Below are 14674 nucleotides of genomic sequence, written 5' to 3' on the forward strand. Positions count from 1 at the left end.
CCTCTTTTGCACTAAATCCCCTAATTGAAGAGTTAAATTATGAATTTTAGGTATTTAGTCATTTTGTAGTTGCATACTTTCTTCGAGGGGATGTCTCCCTGGCCATAGAACTCAACTGCAAAAACAGCATCTATTTTGCACTGCAACTTTTTTTAACAGAAAATCTAACGAATAAAACATAAGCATCCTGTATGTGCAGTGTCTGTACCGATTCGCTTTTATATTCTCAGTATGACGGCACTGTCCCATCAACGAGTGTACAAACGCTGGCTGAGGAGAACGAGGTGCTAAGGCGGAAAAATGAGAGCCTGAAAAGAAAACTGGAGGCAGCTGAGAAAGCATCGAGTAAGCTGCACTCATATCCTTAGGAGTACTTGGATTACTGGAAGCAGTGCTGCCTAAATATGCATGACGCTTCATCTTGACATAGAAATACGGCCATTACACATTACAGTGTGCCATTACTGAAATTCAGGTTATGTTCATCGCTTATTATTGGGTCAGCGTCTGCACTATATGGCGTACATTGTGTTGAGTTGTTCTCTATGATAGTAACAACGGGGCCAATAAAATGTGATTTTTCTGTGACTAGTCTCCCTAGGCACCATCTGCACTCCCTGTTGGGGCAGCTGATTCGTTTTGTCGTCACAGTGTTAGCTGAATTAAGAAGTAGATGTTGCAGTGATTAACCAGTTTTTAAATGTCTCGTGACCGTAACTTTGAAAGAAGTGTACTCTGAAGCAACTTGACACGTGTCATATTTACCTGTCCAGCAACTGCCAAGATGATAAAACGATTGGAAAAAATGCTCAACACTGCAAACAAGCAGGAAAGCATAAACAGCGTGGAGTGTCCAAAGGTGTGTATAAATGAAGTCGAACATTCAGTGCTAACGAATTCCTGGCAGCACAAGTGTTTCTTTCCTGATATGTATCACATGTCTTTGTGACTGTTGGCTCGTGATGCCTTTGCTTCAAACAGTGTAGTTTCTCACTGTCTGGTAGTTCCTTTCCTTCTGATGGCCGTGCAGTGTTCTCAAGCCCTGACCCTTTATAATTTGAGAAAAAAAAAAAAACAGAAAGAAAACGTCCAATCATTAAATTTTCTTGTGCACTTATGGCATCATCTCTTACCACGGAGACAATGTTTCCAGTTGCAATTTGATGCTTCTAGGAGTGTTGTAGCCACCACGTGAACATGTTGAATTCTGTCGGTATTTCTGCCCTGTCGTGCTCATTAACGCGTCCTGTTGTCACCACCTTTTCCTGCATGGCTTTTTAGGTTCCGAATGTAATTGCTTAAATTAAATAGACAAAAATTAAAATTGGAAAACTTTAAATATGGCCCTGTACGAAATACAAATATATGTGAATGTTCATTTAGACTCAATGTATTTGCAGGTTGACATCGGCTCAGGTGTCCTTGTAGACTCAACTGTGCTCCAACGACTGGAGAGATCTTGCCAGGGGCAGGAAAGTTTGCTCGGTCTCTTTTGCGTCACCTGTTCACAGACGACGAGTTGCGTGCAAAGTCGCTCTTTGGTGTAAGAACCAACTTGCAAAAACATAAGGAACCAAAGGAAGCTCTTGATGTGACCCGTGTCCACGCCATTATAGGTAAAGTGATGCCGTTATTCTGGTGTGGTACTCGCATGGATATCATCAGTTCATCTTAATAATTTCCATGCATGCAGTATTAGATTGATACTGATACACCGTGCAAGTTACCCAAGCTCTAGCGCACCTCCCTCCCCCAATTTCCCTCGAGACAATCCTCGTTGGCTTAGCTGATGTCCCTCTCCCACCTTCTCTTTACCTCTCGTGACGTGCGAGACAGACACTTCCATAGCATATTTCAAAGTTGTTGCGACTTCTAGTGCATTGCATTTTCCCATTATTTTCTTGTGCGCCCCGTCAAAAGGATGGGGCTTCCTTACAGCTCATTTTTCTAGAATTTATTTTTTTCTTTTTTTGAAATAGCAAGCCGGCTGTTTGCCTGGCTAACTTTTCCTTTCTTTCTTTCTCTTAATAAACATATGCCCCTGCCTCCTCCGCATTCATTCAGGCATTCAGTAAAAGTGACTTTCCCTATTGAAGCATACGTATACATAAATAGTGTTGCGGTTCTTCTCATTGTGACAGCTCTTCGGGGAATCCGGCCTCGCCTGGTGTCAAGTGGCTTATTACTGTAACAGGTGCTGGCCATTTCGTGGGAACGGCAGTTACGGACCACGTTCAAAATGCCTTATGGAAACAACGTAATAAATGCGTAAGAAGACCTAAGGATGTTTCGAATATCAAACAAAATAAAATAAAATACATCACAACGTGACAACCTGCTGCTCTGTCTCGCCTTCCACAAACTGGTGCCGAAACCACAAGTCCACAACCAAACTGTCCTGTGAATCCTTGTTTTTCAGTCCGGTTGACTATAGAAATCCGTTTCAGTATCCGAACGACTAATCATGGGAATAACTTGAACAAATAGGTACCGTTCTAATCTGCGTATCCAGAAAGGAGCCACCGGGTGCCGGTTCCAGCCATATTCTTACATAGGCATTATCCCGAGGGATTGACATTGAATGACGACGGAAATAGCAATATGATCCGCGAAAAGAGAGTCGAAACACGAAAGTCATTTTACCGAGAGCATCACTTTATTTGATGGAGCTTATTCAGCTAGAGACGGCTGTCTGGTGCAATATCTTCATCTTCACAAGGGGCAGACTCCGTCAACACCGCAGGTCCCTGTTAAAAGAACACAGTGAGCGTTTCATCATATTTCATCAGATGAATAAAGATTTGTAGAGTTGGATCACGTGGCATTGTGCAGCAGAGGCTGCACATCACGAGGCAAGCGCTGCTAAGAACTATACAGAGTGTCCCACCGAAAAAGGACCAAGGGCTAAAGGAAAACGGAGTGCTGGACACAAATGGAACCAACTGTACGTGTTTGGCAGTTGTGTGGTCTGTCCAAAAATATTTTGTCATCGCCCTTGTTAATTAATTAGCGGTAATCAATTTTGTAACTTTTGAATTATAAAAGCTACGAAGTTGTTCCAATGAGAACATCTGATCTCTTCGGTCGCCTGATACCAAAGCCGTTTTCAGAACAAAAATCCGTTCGATAGATCGTTCGCAAAAAAATTCGTGAAGGGACACCATTTTTTTCTTTATTTTGTTCATTGCGCATCTCTAGAGACGCATCTTTCCTTCGTCCCTAGTGTGAGAGAGTGAAAGAGCACAGAGCAGCTTTTCGGTGGGACACCCTGTATAGGGTTTCAGAATAAAGTTCAAAAGTATTTTCTCCTGTTGTTATGCGCTGTAAGCTGCTTGCCCTCGCGTGTTTGATGGTTTTCTTTGTGTTTGTATTTTGCATTTTCACCTTCCCGCTTCACATTCTACTGTGTGGTCTTTTTTATGCACCTGATGAAGTGCAGATTCCGCACAAAAGCATGTCATTAAAACTGGATGCTCCTAAACGTTTCAGCTTCTGGTTGCCTCCATTGAGAACCTACATTCCTACAAATTTAGATGCAAAAATAGCTCCACAGAAACCATTGTTGACTGCACAGACATTATTCTAAAAAGGTGTCGACGCCGCTCTGGCCATGCAGTCTGTATTCCAGGCCTTGCAAAAGAAATGTGTGGCCATCTGGATCCTTAGCCTCCAACTGGTTGGGTGGTCCGATGGCTACAAGAAGCGCCGAGCAAGTGAATGCAACCGTAACAGGCAGGGCAACAGAATCGCAGATATGTTGTTGTAGAGCGTGTAAAAGAAAGTGCGATGCAAGAGATATATCGGTTGGAGGTACGAAATGCTCGTCGTAGGAAAAAGGAAAAATTCATCGAAGTTTATTCTTCATATTTGCACGTGATACGTTCATATGAATGCCAGCGATTAGTAAACGGACGTTTCACAACTGGAACTGACGTCTTCTCGCCTGTCTGAGTGGCTAGCGTTTTGGCCATGTCACGTCGAGACTGCGAGGTGCCCTGGTTCGAATCCCGCTGCCGGCTGTGCTGTGTTGGGTTTTTTCAGGGTTTCGCTCAGACGTTGTCAGACATATGTCGGAACAGTTCCCTTAGGACACGGCCCGTGACGCACATTCCCCCAGAGCGGTAATCGTGACGTTGCCCACCTCTGTGCGTCCGTGACCGGCGAGCTCTTTCAGCAGGTCCACTACGTCTTCTTATACTCAATGGCAATACGTTTCTTCCTCACGGCTTATCGAGGTCAATTACCGAAGGAAGACTGCCTACAAGCATGCGGTATATATGACCTTCATGAAACTGAAACGGACTGGGTCGGACAGCTTAAAACGTTGGGTAAACGCGTGAGCCAGAGAAAACACCTCTGTTTCCCACGTTGTTTTCGCTCTAGTACTTTCTTTGATCTCTATGCTGTATCAGAACATTTGTTTCGACTATGTCTGTTCGTCGTCGATAGGCACACAATTGTCTCGCGTTCTTTCTGATCCTCAGCATTGTCACAGGGCAACAAGTTGTTGTGCGAGTTTCTGTTTAAACATTTTTGTTACGAGTTAATTTAGAGAAGAGGAGTTAGAAACGGCACTGGTTCAGCTGGCCATAACAGCTCAGGGAGATCAGAATTTACTGCGTCCAGATGTTTTGTAAGACGTGTTGGAGGGACAGTCCGAGTAAAGAAACCGGACACTTGGACGCAACTATGTGTGTGTACTCCGGGTTGTTCTCGACCCCGTGCGGCGAGACCAGGTATGCCATTTTCGGTGCTACGTGTTCTCGTAAAGAACTTTGTTTGGGCCCGAGACCTGGGAATTGTCTCCGCAGACTGACATTTGTAAAGTGACAAGTAAGTTATCGTTTTTTATGCAAAGCGGCCAGTCGTGTTGTGTGACAGGGGCGTGGTGACCCATTTTCCCGCCCAAGAAAAGAGGGATACCCCGTGGAATGAGATTTGGAAGCCCCATTTAACGAGGTTATACCAGAGGGATAGCGTGGTGGTTCTGCGTAATGCACAAAACCCTCTGTATATAACGCGCAGAACCATCAACGCTATCCCTCGCGTACGCAAAGGTGATAGCGTACGATATACTAACACTCACTATTGAAAGTTGCAGACGAATTGGCGTACGGACGAAGTGGATAACAGAATTGAGGACACAGGAGGATTCCTCTTGTAGAAGGAACAAACAAAAGTCGTCCCAGCTACAAAACACGTAAATTCTCGCGACGGCAATTACTTCCCTCTATCCTTGAAAGCCAGGTATGGTACCACAAAATGGAAAGACTGCATGTTTTCGCACTCTTTTTTAAAGTTTTTTTTCGTGTTCGCGGGCTTCTCCTACCCCATTCTATAAATGCAGTATTGTGTTTTATATTCTATACGCGAAGCCATAGCCATCCCTCACCAATGTCCTTGCTCGTGAGAAAGAACGCCGCTTGGGCTTCGAAGGCCAAGCATCACCGACGCCGAGGAAGGAACGGTCGAGAAATCGCTGTTTGCGGGTGCGCTCGGCGGTTAACCGTCCTGCTGACGTCACGACCACGGACCTCGACACTTTTCCGTCGTGAAAAGCATCGTATGCCGTATTTCTTTGCCGCTGTCACACTGGCCCGATACGACAGCGACACTGATACGGCGCCGACGACAACAGAAAACAGACATTGTCACAATACTTTGTGTTGCTCAACATAGCTGTCACACTGCGCGACCGATGGCAACAGATGCAAGTCCATAAAAGGTCGCTTCAGTATGACAGATTTGGATAACACAATCGGCTGGCAGACAGTGGCTGACGACATGCCGTCAGCGATGTGATCGTTGCTCAAAATATATCGCCGACAAGCGTTACGTACTACAGGGGAAGTTTTTTTTTGTAGGAAAGTTCATTTAATGTGCCGTGGATGATTCAGAAACGACATTAAGCCGTAGAAGCATTTGAATTTATTTAACACCGAGCAAAGATTTTCCAAGCTTTCGTGCACAGCTTAAGTACGGGACTTTTTTTTAAGTACCGTGTTAGCGCCGCTAAGCAACTGTGGCTATGAGCGGTGCACAGATGTGGACAGATGGAGGATGAAGAGGACAGCAGGAACGCGTGGGGGACAGGAGGTTAGTATGCGTCTGTAGCCGACTTCACGGGGAACAGTGCCGACATTCGTCTGGAGAGTCTTCAGAAAACCTAGACAGAACAGAGGTAGGACAGAACGGTGGTAGGATTCGAACCCACCACCTCCCAGTCTTCAGGACCTTGGCTACCACTAAGGAGCGGGACGCCTTAACCCGCTCGGCCATGCCGCTGGTCGTAGGTACGGGACCTGCCAGGAGCCCGATCATTGAGTAATCTAGTCGCACACTCGTTTCCGTAGCATAATTTGTAAAAACAGTCTACCAGTTATGCGGGAACAAGAAATATTGCAACAAACTCAGCTTCGAGAAACAGTTGAGTTAGAATAGTAAGGCGAAATAGAAATGCAACTTGCGGTCAGAATACGCTTGCGGGTAAAGCAAATGGAACTTGCGGTTTCAGAGTCCGACTGTCCAGGATTTCAACCTTGGGGTCCCTCGTCGGGAGGAGTTGCGAAGCGTACATTGAAAAGTTATCAAGTCACTACTCGGAGCACCGTTGCCGAATCGCAAAACAAAGCGGGGGTCCATGAAGGCACACAGCACATATGACAGCCGGCACAATACCACTTCTCCTGATGCAATCACGAAGCGCCCAATACGCCACGGAAAGCGCATTGCAAGGCCGTCTAAGGCCAACTCAAGCAGGGGAGACACAGTGACAGATAATGAGATACACTTGTGTCTGTGTTTGCCCCGAGGCTCGCGACAATGACTATCTTCAGGACGACTGATCTAATTGAACATTAATCATAACTAAAGTAGGTTTATTTCGTTAAAATATCACTTGCTGATGAGGGGCCATAAACAACGAGAATTGTCCGTACTTTTGCAAAAAGCCCTATTGCAGTACGCGGTGTTGAAAGAAGGGACAACGCAGCTTGTCGCTGTCATTCAGTGTGCCAGGCTTTTTTGTCAGGAGGACCCGCCGACAGCGGCAGTCGCCGGCGGCCGACAGACAGATGTCTGTGTCAGCCATCTTTTCTATGCGCAGTGCGACTGGTTCGCAGGCACGATATCTCTGGATGTCAGCCGACAGATTCTGTCGGTTGTCGGTCCAGTGTGACACCGGCTTTAACGCTTGCCCGCACACAAGTGTCGGAATATCAAGGACAACGAAAAGGTGTTTCCACGAAATCAACTTGAACACGCGTGACTGACCCATTCCGACAACCATTGGAAAATGCTCACCCGTTTCGCAAGGGCAGAAGTCTGTTTGCACACCACCCTTGATTTCTTCGTCGTTGCATCTGTCACCAGGTTTGCCCTTCAGGAAGCAGGCCTGTCCTGCGTCACCTACGGGGTCGCCAAGGAGACAGCAGTCGGACAGGCACTGGGAGCTACTCACACAGACATCGCCGACCTCCAGGTTCTGCAAGGATATCGACGTCATGTCCCTCATTACAATTTGCGGCTAACTTTACTTGCTTGCTTAGTATCTGCAGAGTGTTATTAATTTTGCTATCCCTGCCTTGCTTTTGGTAATGAAATGCGATTCCATTGCCTGAAGAGTAGTTTTTCCGACCTATTTCAGAATTCTTGTTGTGCCCGCTCAAGGACATCCCCTGTCAGCCAACTTCGCAGGGTAGCCGCAACCCACTCAAGTGGCACATTTTGGAGCAGCGTGAGGACATCTACACTGCTGTTAAAAAACTGCTGCTAATCTCTTCACGGCGTTCTTCCATGCAAACGAACTGAGAATCAACCGAAAAGCTGCCGAAACTAACTCAATTAAGTATTGATTAAATTTAAAGCCTTAAACCTTAATTTTGAACTCGATTAGTGAATATGCATATTGAATGCTTGCGTAAAGTCCTCAGCTCAACTCTGGAAATGTGGTGGTGGTGGTGCTGGTGGGGGGGAGGGGGGTGTCAAGGTAGCTTGCCGTTGTTGGTCGCACTCAAGTGGGCATCGTCACGACTATAGCCAAAAAAAAAAAGGAAAGTGGGAGAGGGGAGTTGAGGACTTCAAAGTGATGCATACGCAGGATGACCGATACTGATGGGACGGAGGCACCCTGTAGGTGAGAGGTGCACTAGAGTGGTCTTTCCGCTAGGCCCGTTTCTTGAAGAAAGCGCACGAGGCCGCGAGTTTTTGAAAGTCATTCCGCACAAGAACCTTCGGGGAAGAGGACGTCCGTCAGTATGCCAGGCCTGGCGTGGGGAAGGTGAGTTTCCCGCATAGTATGGTATGCACGGCATTCTGTCAGGATATGCGCGATAGTCTCCGGATGATTACAGCGTCCGCAACTGGAGTCCTTCCTGGAGCCGATCTTGGACAGTTGCGAGTTAAAATGTAAAAAGTAAATGTACCGAGAGGAGACACAAGCTACGAGCCTATGCAACGAACAACAGCGATAACAGTAAATGATGACGATGATATGGGGTGTTTCACCGGAGTGATGCGGTACCCTACCCTATGTCTAGCCTATGCATGCAGTACACCTGTTAAACTCTAAAACGTGTTGACTAGCTTGTGACGTTTCCTATGGAGTCATACTGAACTTTCGTAACTTATACCATGTGAACCCTCGTGAACCATGCGTGAGAATGCATGGTTTACGTGAACATGGCAAGCGCTTTGTACAATTCGTGATCTTCGCGAATCATTGGCGTATTGTATTATGGCTGAAAACAGAACGCTTAATATGGGCGTAGAAACAGTAAAAAAGACAGTACATTACCAAAGGAAGTGGGGACGGGAACACGTGCACCTGGTGTATGGGAACACGTGCACCTGACCAAGCTACACAAACAACGATCACGCCGATGAAAATCAAGTGCTTCATAACGACAGCGAAGGAAGTCGCCGAAGATGTAATCGGTTCCCTTCAGCTCTACAGCATATATATACCTAAGTGCACGACGTCTATCCTGATGATATGATATGATAGCTCAACATAATAGCAGACTCCCAACGGCGCCATCAGATAAGCGAAAGTGGGACAGTTATCAACCCTGCACAAAAGAGCGAACTTGAAACGTTCCGTAAATTTACACGTGTTGTTTACTCCAGTCGAGCGCTTGCTGATCGCTTATCAGATCCAGAAAGCCCGGGACAAACAGCGATGTGACACATGCCGACAATTGAGGTGATGATAAGAATTGCTCGGAATTAGCTCAACATAATAGAAGACTCACAACGGCACCATCAGATAAGCGAAAATGGGACAGTTATCAAACCTGCACAAAAGAGCGAACTTGAAACGCTCCGTAAATTTACACGTGTTGTTTACTCAAGCTCGTGACCTTGCAGCATTCTTGCTTCCATAATGGGAGCAAAATGAATCAGAGATAGCAAAGTTTGAATCCTGCGACTGAGCATACCCGACATTAGCGCCATTCATGGTATGATATTGGAGCATCTGATATGCGAGCCTAGTTGTAACGAGCTCCGCCCGCATACGTTTACCCTACCAAGTGTACCTATATTTTATTTTAAGTAACATGTCACACTGTCCAAATATATTTTATAGTTGGGCGTACCACGGTGAGGAAACTACTTATACCTTCAACCCAGCACCTGCAAATTCTTACGGAGCTGCAGACGTGTCATCTCAAAGTCAGAGTGAGTTGCCGTTGTCGGCAGCTGCAGTCAATAGCAAGATAGCTGTAAGTCAACGATTATGTCACTCTCTGAAGAGGACTGCGGACGGTGCGCAATTGCAATAAGCTCCAAAGTACATAAAACAGTAACTGTAAAAATGGCAATCGGAAAAGATTATTGCCACTACAAACGAACGAACCAAATCGTTCAAGATTAGGTAGTCCGAACTACTTGCATGATCAGAATTCACGGACACCTCCACTGATGCAGGTTGTGCCTGATAGCAGAAGAACGTGTAAGAAAGCCAACTTGAAAGAAAAGTATAAGGCGAGAAGGAAGGAAGATGGAAAGAGGCGTGGGCAGACGAGAAAGGGAGTTTGTACATCAGATATCGCGCGTGGAGCCTGGCTATCAGCAGCAATTGCCCAGCGCAGAATGAAAACGTGATGAATCAGCTCTGATAACTTTTGCCAAGCTTTTCTTTGCCGTACTGCTGCTCAGAATTCTGGACTGCTGCTCGTAGCGTGTGGAACGGTGTGATTACCAGTCGTAAGGCTGGTTGTGATCCTTTTTTTTTTTCTCTCTGTGGGGAATGGGGATGCCGTCGACGATGAGAAATGTGTTTCCTGGGGCGACTTCTGAGGGAAATGTGCCGGCGTATGTGTGACAGCGTCTGAGGCAAACCCCAGAAATTATCCATAAAGAAAAAGTAACACACGTCGAAAGCACTGTAATGCTTAATCCGCAGTCTCCGTGGGACGTGCATTACTTGGTATGACAGTTTGATTAGAATGCACGGAAAGCATTGTGAGTGCGAACAAGAGCACGTTCTTAAGGATGAACAAATAAAATTTAAAAAGAGAAACAAGAATCTCAACTTCACGCTCCTTGCATTTGTAAAAATAGCGGTTAAAGATGCTCTCTCTGCTGTTGTTCTGCAATGTTAACACCTTGGCATTCTGCAAAGCGGGGACTTCCTGTAGCATTGCAGTGGGCTCGGTTGCGATGGAAATTGGTCTACCTTTCATACACTGGTCATGTTATGTCATAGTGCCTAATAATTAGCCATACAGGAAGAAAATTGTGACGCCTTTGCGTTGCCGTAATCTCAAAACTGTTTCCATAAAAAAGAAGAAAGGCATGACCCTCAGATCGAACCAGGGAACATGAAAGCTAGAACCGACTTCTGCACCACTGAACCAACAGCCTGAAATTTTGTCATCGTGAGGGACCAGGACGCAACCGCTTCGGAAGGCATACTCAGCAGTCCTTGCTTTCGTCTTAGAAAAGAAAAGAAAAAAAAGCAAAAAACTGGGGCACACCGCAGTTGCACTAAAAGAACCGTAGAAGACAGGTTCGTCTTTCGTGCATGACATGAACGCTTTCGAAGAGGACGACACTTTGTGGGGAACACATTGCTTTCTCGAAATGCAAGCACAAAGGCACGCCAATGCAATTGAAACGGCGAAAATAAGTACCACCGGCTTTTTGGCCTTAGTTGCCCTCGCGCTAATAAACTTTCAACTACATACATACAAGTACCACTGGAACAACAACAACAACAAAAAAGAAACTGACGCACTTGGGTTTCCATTCCAGTTGTTCACCATCGTGGGACCTCTCATAGAATACCTAAATGCTTACACGTCTTTCTAAAGCAGAGGGACGAAGAATATCCCAGGGGAAATGCTTAGCTTCAATGAAGGGCGGGGTGTACGCCGGTCATGTACACTTGAGGAGGGGCAATTATGGAAATGAAAATATCGGAATCACTATTAAAATCATAGTCCCTAAATCCTGTTCATATGGCGAGTGTAATTCGCAGCGCTTCCAATTGAAAATGACGTTCTGTACTGCGATCATGCCCTTGCGCGAAGCCTCAAAACGCACTATTTTATGAGTTCCGCATCAGTAGGGAACAAAGGGTGTTCAAGCCACACGCCTGAAACTAGAGTGAGTGACATACTAGTATACATATACTGGGTGCGTTACTTGAGACACAATTTTATTAAATTCGCGGTTTGTTTTTTCTTTCCGAAAGTCGTTGAATATGTCTATTCCTGACGGGACCAACTCAATGGTGGTGATGTATCACTAATTAGTGCAGCCGTTGGTTACTTTTACAATGAATCTGCATAATTCCTGAAAACAAGTTGAGCGTACTTCCAAATTTGTAGAGCACTACACTGAGAAGTCTAGTCAGCAAGAATGGAAACAGTAACACTTTTCTGTGCCCTTAAAAAATTAGCAGAATGCGCTATCTTCGAGCGTTGCGCGTGTTCTGCGGCCGCTTTCTCCTGTAACTCTCACTGTCACCGTTTGACAACACTGACATCACGCTGTTCCTCAAAACATGCCCCCCCCCCCCCCCCCGCTTCCTAGCGTCCTCGTTGCTTTTCTTTTGTTAAAATCTGATACAACGTAGACACTTATTGAGCAGCAGAATCGGTTATTTCATTTGTGTTATTTGTCAGGTTTTTACAGTAATGCATTGGTAGTTTTATCGCGTGATGTTTATCACATCAAATCGCGAACTGTGTTGTAAGGTGTTAGCAGACCAAGCGAGATAACGACGGAAAGAAATCAAATACGGCATGTTTTATGATAATGTAGACTGAGAAACGACATCGCTATTTCCCTCACTTCCAGGGACAAAGCGGGCTGTTCCGTGATTTCAGGAACAACCTGATGTCAGTTGGGAAGGGGTGACACCGAGACAGGGAGAGGAGAAATTTGCCGCAAAACCCGCACAGTGATAAATTATTTTGTATTTTCGCACATTTATTTACTAGAGTTCAAAAAAGGCGCTGTGGTTTCGGTTCTTGAGGGGTAGGCCCCTCAGGGTTGTGCTCTACATCTTTGTAATTACGTAGTCGACGTATTTTCACTAATTACAAAGATAAATCACGAAAGTTAATTGACGGCTGCGCTATCTGCTGATACACCACCACCTTTGAGTAGGTCCCGTCCGGAATATATTCAACGACTTTTGAGAACAAAAAGTAAATAAAAAAAGTAAAGTAAGTAAAAATTTAATAAAATTTAGTCAGTCTTACGTCACGTACACTGTATATATGACAATAAGCAGGCATGGTATTGTTAACATATTCATTATTTTGTTATCTAGAACGAGTTAACCTGTAAGGATATTACAGCCTTGCGCAATGCTGCATGAGAACGAAAAATTTGGCGAGTTAGGGAATAAAGGAAGTATAAGCCACATGTCCGGAATTTATGTTAAATGATTAATATGTACCTACACAGCAAGAAACACAAGTGGGAATTTATTCATCTTAATTCCCTTTACCATTAGAGCGCTTCAAAGCTGGCCCGCATAAGGAAAATTTGATGGGTTGTGTCTTTACAGGGAACAAAGGACGTTTAAGTCACAGGGTTGAAATCTATGGTAAATGATTGACAAACATCTACACTACAACAAGCACGCGTGGCACTTTGTGCATCTTAATTAGTTTCGCCATTAGAGCGCGTTAAAGTGGGCCCGCACGTCGATCTCGATCACTGAAAATTTGAAAAGCTTCGCCTTGAGAGGGAACAAAGGACGTTTAAGCCACAGGTCCGAAATTTATGGTAAATGATTGACATGTATCAACACTACAACAAAGACGCGTGGTAATTCGTTCATCTTAAATACCCTTACCACTAGACCGCGTCAGAGTTGGCCCGCATAATTGGTTCCGTCATCACATTAACCTCGACTTCATAGGCAAGAAAGGACGTTTAAGCCTCAAGTTCGAAATTTATGTTAAATGATGATCAATAATCTACACTACAACAAGCAAGCGTGGCAAAACGTGGATTCCTGTAACGATGAAGAAAGTCGGAGTACGAGGGAAAGTCATCTGCTATTCACATATGAAGTGCACAGGCGATCGCACAGCATTACAGCAACTAAATCAAGCCGAACGCCACGCAGTATAGATCCAGTGCGGCATTATTAAGCCAAAACTCTGACGCTCTCGCCCTGTCGTTACTCTCATAACTCCCTCTACACACACACACAGACAAATAGAGAAAATAATAAAAAGGACAACAACAAAATTCGCAGACCGCGGATCGAACCTCGGCCCACCAAAGTTGTGGCCAACGTCTTACCACTGAGATAACACTGGCCAGTGATATCCCATTCAGGAATTAAGATACAGACGCTACGCAAGCCACACTGAGCCTGTCAACACTTCTCTTGTCGTGGGAACAAAATTGGAGCGTCCCACAGTTGCGTACAAGGTTGCAAAGCGTACAAGACAAATTCAGCTTTCATGTCTTACATGCACATTTTCTGGAGAACCCATTGTTTTGGCCAAGCACAACAAAAATAGCACACCAGTGCATTCTGCCATGAAGCCAACACTGCGAAAATAAGTCCTCCAGGAACAAAACTGTGAAGCTCTTGCGCTTCCATTCGACTAGTACGCCATCGAAGGGTCTCTCACAGCAACACCCATGTGTGGAGATTTCTTTCTAAAGCTCAAGGTCAACAGATATTCTAACAAAACCAGATGGAATGCGTTGCTTCAATGGAGGGCAGTCAGTACGCCGGTCAAGCCAACTTTTAGAAACTGTGTCCCGCATTTCTGGGAATGAAATCGAAATTAGACAGTATTCAATGTCGTTCGTGGCAGTCGTTACGTGATCGGCTTTACTTTTGCCTTGAATACTGGGCCTTACGGCTTTACTCAGCCTTCCCCCTTTTCCAATTCACTTGTATGGCTCTTGATTATACCAATATTACACATCATATTATCTTACATATTATTATACACTGAAGGTTATGCTTTCAATGAGACCATATATGCATAGCGACCAAAAAAGAAACTGGGAAAATTGAAAATAACTATTTCATTTCATTTCACTTATTTCATGTTCACATCAAATATCACTAACACTCGCAGGGATGGGGAAAAAAAGCTACGTTATTGTAGCTTGACATGTCCCAAGGCTGTCCTTCAGCAGAAACAACGTAGCATCATTCATAAAACATGTACTTAAACAAATATGC

General features: G+C 45.0%; 2 long non-coding RNA genes across 2 annotated transcripts; one reads left to right on the forward strand and one right to left on the reverse strand.

Annotated features, from left to right (window-relative positions):
• Nucleotides 1–294: 294 nt before the first annotated feature.
• On the forward strand, nt 295–1578 carry LOC135383191 (uncharacterized). Its single transcript, XR_010419725.1, has 3 exons — nt 295–345; nt 774–859; nt 1401–1578. It is a non-coding gene; the product is annotated as an uncharacterized LOC135383191 (long non-coding RNA).
• A 1056-nt stretch (nt 1579–2634) lies between these two features.
• Nucleotides 2635–8944, reverse strand: LOC135383192 (uncharacterized). The gene is made up of 3 exons (XR_010419726.1): nt 8795–8944; nt 7303–7483; nt 2635–2747 (listed from the first exon to the last, which is right to left on the reverse strand). It is a non-coding gene; the product is annotated as an uncharacterized LOC135383192 (long non-coding RNA).
• Nucleotides 8945–14674: the final 5730 nt, after the last annotated feature.

This window comes from Ornithodoros turicata, chromosome 2 (assembly GCF_037126465.1).
Source record: "Ornithodoros turicata isolate Travis chromosome 2, ASM3712646v1, whole genome shotgun sequence".
Taxonomy (NCBI): domain Eukaryota; kingdom Metazoa; phylum Arthropoda; class Arachnida; order Ixodida; family Argasidae; genus Ornithodoros; species Ornithodoros turicata.